Source organism: Babylonia areolata, chromosome 25 (genome assembly GCF_041734735.1).
Source record: "Babylonia areolata isolate BAREFJ2019XMU chromosome 25, ASM4173473v1, whole genome shotgun sequence".
Lineage (NCBI taxonomy): Eukaryota > Metazoa > Mollusca > Gastropoda > Neogastropoda > Buccinidae > Babylonia > Babylonia areolata.
In genome coordinates, this window is record NC_134900.1 from 822,501 (window position 1) to 830,767 (window position 8,267).

General features: G+C 43.7%; 1 protein-coding gene across 1 annotated transcript in view; it reads right to left on the minus strand.

Annotated features, from left to right (window-relative positions):
- The window catches only part of LOC143299650 (uncharacterized), an 18,585-nt gene extending 10,318 nt beyond the window's left edge, over positions 1–8,267 (minus strand). The window contains exon 1 of the mRNA XM_076612960.1: positions 7,890–8,267. The gene's annotated coding sequence lies outside the window, so the exon portion shown is untranslated. The remainder of the gene's footprint in view (positions 1–7,889) is intronic.

The following is an 8,267-nucleotide window of genomic DNA, read 5'->3' on the forward strand; positions in this document are numbered from 1 at the left end:
TCTCTCTCTGTCTGCCTCTCTGTCTATCTGTCTCTTTCTCTGAATCCCCCCCCCCCCTCTCTCTCACTCGTGTCTCCTTCTCTCTGTCTCTGTCTCTCTCTGTCTCTGTCTCTCTCTGTCTCTGTCTCTCTCTGTGCATCATTCCTCTGTTGTTTTGGTTGACATGAAGGCATGGACAGAGGTCCCTGTCCTATCTAACATGGAAAATGCTTTAGCGCTCACGCACTAACCTCCGTTCGATAAGGAGTACATTTTTCAGGTGCTTGTTTGTGGAACCGAAATAGAGTCATTAGTTTGAGCATGTATAGACTAGACAGACAGACAGACAGACGAACAGAGTGTGAAGATAGAGACAGGGAAAAAGAAAAACAGACAGGTAGAAAGTAGAAACACACATGACAAATACAGGGAGATACATACATACAGACAGAGACAGAGACAGAAAGAGACAGAGAACATAAGCACGTTCGCGCTCAATGCGTAAATCTGCGTCATTTGGCATTTACATAAAGCATTGAAACCTTCAGCAGAAAGTTCACTTATCCACTCACCCCCTTCACCCCACCCCACGCCCCAAAGCCACACCCCCTCCCCCCACCCCTCCCCCCACCCCCTCAAAAAAGAAAAAAGGTCGGGTTATTTATCAATTGAAAGTTGTAAGAAGGGAGAAGGAAAATAAACGTATTGATAGAGAAGGAAAATCATGATGAAAAACAACAGCAGTTAGTTCTGTTCACCATGTTCAGAATGGACACCAGACCCAATCCAACGACGATTGATTCTTGGTCTCTCTGAGGTGGGCAGGTGTTGGGAAGGTGTTGATTCTTGGTCTATCTCTGTGATGGGCAGGTGATGGGAAGCTGTTGATTCTTGGTCTATCTCTGTGATGGGCAGGTGTTGGGAAGGTGTTGATTCTTGGTCTATCTCTGTGGTGGGTAGGTGATGGGAAGGTGTTGATTCTTGGTCTATCTCTGTGGTGGGCAGGTGTTGGGAAGGTGTTGATTCTTGGTCTATCTCTGTGATGGGCAGGTGTTGGGAAGCTGTTGATTCTTGGTCTATCTCTGTGATGGGCAGGTGTTGGGAAGGTGTTGATTCTTGGTCTATCTCTGTGGTGGGCAGGTGTTGGGAAGGTGTTGATTCTTGGTCTATCTCTGTGGTGGGCAGGTGTTGGGAAGGTGTTGATTCTTGGTCTATCTCTGTGGTGGGCAGGTGTTGGGAAGGTGTTGATTCTTGGTCTATCTCTGTGGTGGGCAGGTGTTGGGAAGGTGTTGATTCTTGGTCTATCTCTGTGGTGGGCAGGTGTTGGGAAGGTGTTGATTCTTGGTCTATCTCTGTGGTGGGCAGGTGTTGGGAAGGTGTTGATTCTTGGTCTATCTCTGAGGTGGGCAGGTGTTGGGAAGGTGTTGATTCTTGGTCTATCTCTGAGGTGGGTAGGGGTTGGGGTGTTCGGATCCGATGTTTGTTTGTTTTATTTTCTGATTGGTTTCAGATTACAAGTCCTTCCTTTTCCAATCTCCTCATAGAAAGCACTGCCTTCTTGCTCCCTACCCATACTTTGTTAAAAAAAAATAAAATAAAAAAAGGGAGAAAAATTCTTTTGTTTTCTCTTTGTCTTTCGCGATCTCTATGTCTGTCTTTCTCTGTCTGTCTGTCTGCCTCTCTCTCTCTGTCTTTCTCTTGACCCTCTCTCTCTCTCTCTCTCTCTCTCTCTCTCTCTCTCTCCCCACTGTCGTTTGACATTGATTATTCAAGAAAAAAAACACGTCAGTTAAGAAAAATAAAGGAACAGTATCGTATAGATACGGACTATTCAACCGAGAAATGATTCTGGGACATGGAATTGTTTGTTGTTTGTTCTCTCTCTCTCTCTCCCTCTCTCTCTCTCTGAGTGTGTGTGTGTGTGTGTGTGTGTTGTTTAAAAAAAAATAATAATAATAATAATTTGCGGCGTACAAATATCCCGGATACATTTGCTTCTGGAAACATTTCACTATATGTTCTGAAACAACAAAGATCACAATGTGCACACAAAGAGCAAGACTTTATATTTTTCGTTATTGTTATTCAAGGAAACAAGAGGGAAAATAGAGGTTTTGGCTTCAGTGAGTGAACAAACGTAACGAAGGTTTCCTCTGTGTGTGTGTGTGTGTGTGTGTGTGTGTGTGTGTGTGTGTGTGTGTGTGTGTGTGTGTGTGTGTGTGTGTGTGTGTGTGTGTGTGTGTGTGTGTGTGTGTGTGTGTGCATGCGCGCGCGCGCGTGTGTGTGTGTGTGTGTGAGTGTGTGTGTGTGTGTGTGTGTGTGTGTGTGTGTGTGTGTGTGTGTGTGTGTGTGTGTGTTTGTGCGTGCGTGTGTGTGTGTGTGTGTGTGTGTGTGTTGTGTATGTTATTTTGTGGTCCGATCGTCAGCGCAATGCTTTCTTTCCGTCACGAAGAACAATAATTTGGTTTCTGTTCTGTTCTTTTCGTTTACACCAGGATGTGTCCCAGACACAGCCAGAAAACATGTGAGGCACCGTGTTTGTAAACCTCGCCGGGGGAGTTTACACCTGGCAGAGGGTTCAAATCTTTCCTTCCTGGCACACTCATGTTTCTTCTTCTTCTTCTTCTTCTCTGCGATTGCCAAATCTTTCTTCTTCTTCTTCTCCTTCTTCTTCTTCTGTTTTTTAACATAAAAACTACCGTTGTTCATTGCTGTAACACACGATAAACGTGCGTGTGCGCGGGTACACACATGCACACACACTCGAGCGCGCACACGCGACACACACAAACACGCGCGCGCTATTGTTAATACCATTACCACGTATCACTACCACTATTTCTCTCTCTGTAAATCCCCCCCCCCCCCCGCCCCCCCCCCCCCCCCCCCCCCACCCTCCTCCCCCCGCTCTCTCTCTCTCTCTCTCTCTCTCTCTCTCTCTCTCTCTCTCTCTCTCTCTTTCTCTCAAAACAAAGACTTCGCCAGATTTTTTATTTTATTATTATTTTTTAATCTTTAGTTTGGTTTGATCACTTCCTGACATCCATCCCTCTCACTCCCCCCTATCCCTACCTCTTTCCTTCCAGACCTATTCATCAGTTCCTTCCAGACCTATTCATCAGTTCCTTCCAGACCTATTCATCAGTTCCTTCCAGACCTATTCATCAGTTCCTTCCAGACCTATTCATCAGTTCCTTCCAGACCTATTCATCAGTTCCGCCAAAACTGGTTTGTTCCCCTTGTCCATTATTTCTTTGTGCTGTAATGGATTGTCTTCAGTCTGAATACACACCATGGTCAATGTCTTCAGTCTGAATACACACCATGGTCAATGTCTTCAGTCTGGTTACACACCATGGTCAATGTCTTCAGTCTGGTTACACACCATGGTCAATGTCTTCAGTCTGAATACACACCATGGTCAATGTCTTCAGTCTGGTTACACACCATGGTCAATGTCTTCAGTCTGGTTACACACCATGGTCAATGTCTTCAGTCTGAATACACACCATGGTCAATGTCTTCAGTCTGGTTACACACCATGGTCAATGTCTTCAGTCTGGTTACACACCATGGTCAATGTCTTCAGTCTGGTTACACACCATGGTCAATGTCTTCAGTCTGAATACACACCATGGTCAAAGTAACGCTGTAATTGATTGTCTTCAGTCTGGTTACACACCATGGTCAATGTCTTCAGTCTGATTACACACCATGGTCAATGTCTTCAGTCTGGTTACACACCATGGTCAATGTCTTCAGTCTGGTTACACACCATTGTCAATGTCTTCAGTCTAGTTACACACCATGGTCAATGTCTTCAGTCTAGTTACACACCATGGTCAATGTCTTCAGTCTGGTTACACACCATGGTCAATGTCTTCAGTCTGATTACACACCATGGTCAATGTCTTCAGTCTGGTTACACACCATGGTCAATGTCTTCAGTCTGATTACACACCATGGTCAATGTCTTCAGTCTGGTTACACACCATGGTCAATGTCTTCAGTCTGGTTACACACCATGGTCAATGTCTTCAGTCTGGTTACACACCATGGTCAATGTCTTCAGTCTGGTTACACACCATGGTCAAAATAACGTGTACAGAATGGCCGTCTGTGATGTTTCTTCGAAATTATTATATATGTCTTCACACGCTATTATCCAAGGGAGAGTACCTCGTACGTAAAAAAGTGTTAGTTTTATAGTTACTCCCCTTTTGTTGTATCTCTGCATGTCCTTTGCGATAAGATCTGTAACACTGTCTTTGAAATTGGTTTTAAAATTACGAGAAGATAGACTCAGTCAGCTATCCCAAACGAAAGTTATTGTTTTTTATTTGTTGTTTTTGTTGTTGTTGTTGTTTTTGTTTTTGATATATCGATCCACAATCGCCACATTTCTGAACTGACAGGAAAATCAGAAAGACAGCAGACAAACCATGGAAAATCTGGAACGACGGAGATTAGCTGACCCAAAGCCGAGACGTATTCAGACTATGAAGAAAGTGCTCGTAGAAAATCTTTGGAAGAACTCTGGATCATCCGGCAGTTCAATGAAGTCAATTGTGTAGCAGTGTTTGTTTTGTATCCTGGACAGGGGATCTCCACCGCCTGGACTTCCTTTGTCTCTTTTCTCCCTTACCCCCCCACACCCACGCCCCCCACCCCCTGCCCCCACCCCCACCCCCCCGCCTCCCACCACCACCACCGCTCTCCCCACTCCTTGTGTGTGTATGTATCTACACCTGTTGAACCGATTTTGTTCTCTGTGACTGTCCTTCGATTGTTGTCATTCCATGCATTCTTTGCCTGCCTTTTTGTCTGTCTGTCTGGCTGTCTGTCTGTCTGGCTGGCTGGCTGGCTGGCTGGCTGGCTGGTTGGCTTTCTCCCTCTGAGAAAGGTTTTGGTTGTCTTAGACTCGTTAATTTTGTTTGCATTTTGTATTTCTTTTTATCACAACAGATTTATTGTGTAAAAGAAATCCAACACAGAGAGCTACACAAACATGACTGCCCAACACAGTCATGCCTCCTTCAGAGAGTTTTTTTGTCATAACAGACTTCTCTGTGTGGAATTCGGAATGCTCTCCCCAGGGAGAGCGCGTCGCTACACTACAGCGCCACCCCCCTTTTTTTTCTCTTTTTTTTCCCCCTGCGTGCAGTTTTATTTGTTTTTCCTATCGAATTGGATTTTTCTACAGAATTTTGCCAGGAACAACCCTTTTGTTGACGTGGGTTCGTTTACGTGCGCTAAGTGCATGCTGCACACGGGACCTCGGTTTATCGTCTCATCCGAATGACTAGCGTCCAGACCACCACTCAAGGTCTAATGGAGGGGGAGAAAATATCGGCGGCTGAGCCGTGATTCGAACCAGCGCGCACAGATTCTCTCGCTTCCTAAGCGGACGCGTTACCTCAAGGTCATCACTCCACGTAATTAATTGTATCTCCACAATGACATTGTTGTCATATTTTGATGTGTGTGTGTGTGTGTGTGTGTGTGTGTGTGTGTGTGTGTGTGTGTGTTTAGTTTAACGTCTTTTCACTGTTTAGTGATATTACATGGGTACAAAACAAAAAAATAAAAAAATAAAAAAGTATGTGCGCATAGGAGATGAGGCGTGGGTACATGAGAAGAGGTGGTGGGCTGACTATAGTGAGTTGTGGAAAACGAAGAGCTACGAAGAACTGTAGTGACTAACAGTGAATTATAACATGAATATCAACAGTGAGTTAAACATCTACATAACAGTAAAAACGCTTGCTAATGATAACAAAAACGTGATCAGTCAAAAGACAAGTGTGTGGTAGACATTGACTTCTCTTCCGCACAGACACTGTATATTTTTGCAAAATACAGATCGAAGGGCATTCAAACGGAATCGATGAATTAAACTTGTAACTGGTCTTGACTGGGAGACAGATAAATCATTTGAGAAAGGCTTGGGGTTGCTTGCTGTAACTGTCTTCATACAGTGACGGTAATACTGGCAGTCTGAATCTTGTAGTCTTGCTGTAACTGTCTTCATGCAGTGACGGTAATACTGGCAGTCTAAATCTTTTAGCCTATGTCTATGTCGATCACTTTACACTTTTTCTATACACCTGTAACATTCTTGGAGATGTAATGGAATCCTGAGGAGGATTGAGCCTTCTCTGTTTCGCGCTGCCTTTCTGACAGCCTGATCTGCCCTCTCATATTGCAAAAAGTCCACAGTGAGGAGGCATATTCTGATATGTGTGTGTATGTGTGTGTGCGTGTGTGTGTGTGTGTGTGTGCACGTGTGTGTGTGTGTGTGTGTGTGTGTGTGTGTGTGTGTGTGTGTGTGTGTGTGTGTGAATTAGCAGCACGCGTATGCCTTTGTCATTTAGTATTGTAGGGTGTAGACCCGTATTTAGAGCGAGGATTGTGTGAAGAAAAAACATCCTGAGCGCTTATCTGTTATCTTCGAAAATGAAGAAATTTGTTATGTCTCGTCTGAATCACTTCTTTCCCGTCTGTCTTTCACTCTTTTTTTCTCTCTCTCTCCTCCCAACCCGAAACATTTGTCGTTGTCAGCCCCCATCCCTCCCCCCCCCCCCCCCCCCCAGCCCCCCTCCTCTCTCTCTCTCTCCGGTGAGCAAATGTCTGTAATTTCCGAAGACAGATGTTTCTAAACACGTTCGTCAGCATTCTTTGAATCTCTCTCTCTCTCTCTCTCTCTCTCTCTCTCTCTCTCTCTCTCTCTCTCTCTCTCTTTCTTTCTTCTCTTTTTTTTTTTTCTTTTTCTTCTTCTTTTTTCTTTCTTTTTTTCTTTTGTTCCTAGGAGTTACTGTTGGGAATTCTCCGTATGGGCCACTTGAGGCATTCGTCATTTGTTGTTTCCCGTCCTCTCCGTCTCTCTCTCTGTCTGTCTGTCTGTCTCTCTCTCTGTCTGTCTGTCTCTCTCTGTCCGTCTCTCTCTCTCCGTCTCTCTCTCTCTCTCTTTAAATGACATTTTTATATTGATTAATCATTATCTTGACCTATGTTAATTTTCACCTTTTGTACTCTCTCTCCCTCTCTCTCTCTCTCTCTCTCTCTCTCCGTCCTTTTATATCTCTTCTCTCTTCTTATTCTCCTCTATTTAGTGTTGTGAATGTCAAATTACCATTCATGTATCCATGACTATAATATGTATGCTGTACAGATATAATGATTCCCCCTTTGTTTATGTTACTGTTTCCCCTTCGAGAGCTGGATGAAAAAAAAGCATTATTTTGCTTATTGTATTACCCTTAGAAAATAAAATTTATTCAATTCAATTCTGTCTGTCTGTCTGTCTGTCTCTCTCTCTCTCTCTCTCTCTCTCTCTCTCTCTCTCTCTCTCTCTCTCTCTCTTCACTGTGTAAAGAACCCGTCTCTTAAGCTGCTAAACTTTCTGCGTTTAAAAAAATTAGAACAAGAGGTGCAAAAAAATAATTAAATTTTTCTTTAATGAAAATTTTTTTAAAAAAACAAACTATCATGCGTTACCACAACAGCAACAACAACATAATAACAAGAAGAACAAAGCGATTGACTCTTAACAAGCGTAGTCACAACAACAACAACTAAGACAGCAACAGCAACAACAAGAGAAATGCAAATGTATAAGCGATTAGCGCTCAACAATAGTAGTAACAACGACAACAGCAACAACAACAATTAATGAGAATAAAGTGATTAACTCTCACAGTGAACTGGTAACAACAACAACAACGACAACAACAACGACAACAACAACGACAACAACAGCAACAACATGGAAAATAAAGCGATTATGAACTCTCAATACTGCCAGAAGAGACGGCAAGCGCTACGACAGATTATGAACTCTTAGTTTTTGTCCAACCAGTTTCTACAATTTCTAACTCTTCGGTTTCGATTTAAACCGAAGTTTGACTTACCTTACAAAATAAACACTGGGCGCATCCAGGGGCAAACAAAACAACAGTTTGGGTTCTTGGGTCACAGACTACGGAGTTCGGACTCCCCTTCGTCGGAATCTTCTACGCATTGTACAGGTCTCCCGGCCCCCCGAAAAACAAACAAACAAACCACGAGTACTGAGTGCAGGTTGTCTGTTGTGTACGTTGAGTTCACTCTCAGTCGATCCTTTTTGGCCACTCTCGCTGTAAAACACTCCAGCTGACTTTCCCTTCTCGCTGTGAGGTTTTGCAATCACTAATTTGTTCCGCTGACTGACCAAACGCTGTGTTTAATGGTGGTCAGTCACGTGCGTACTAATTAGTTTGTTTCGCCGTTTGATTAAGAACAGACCCCGA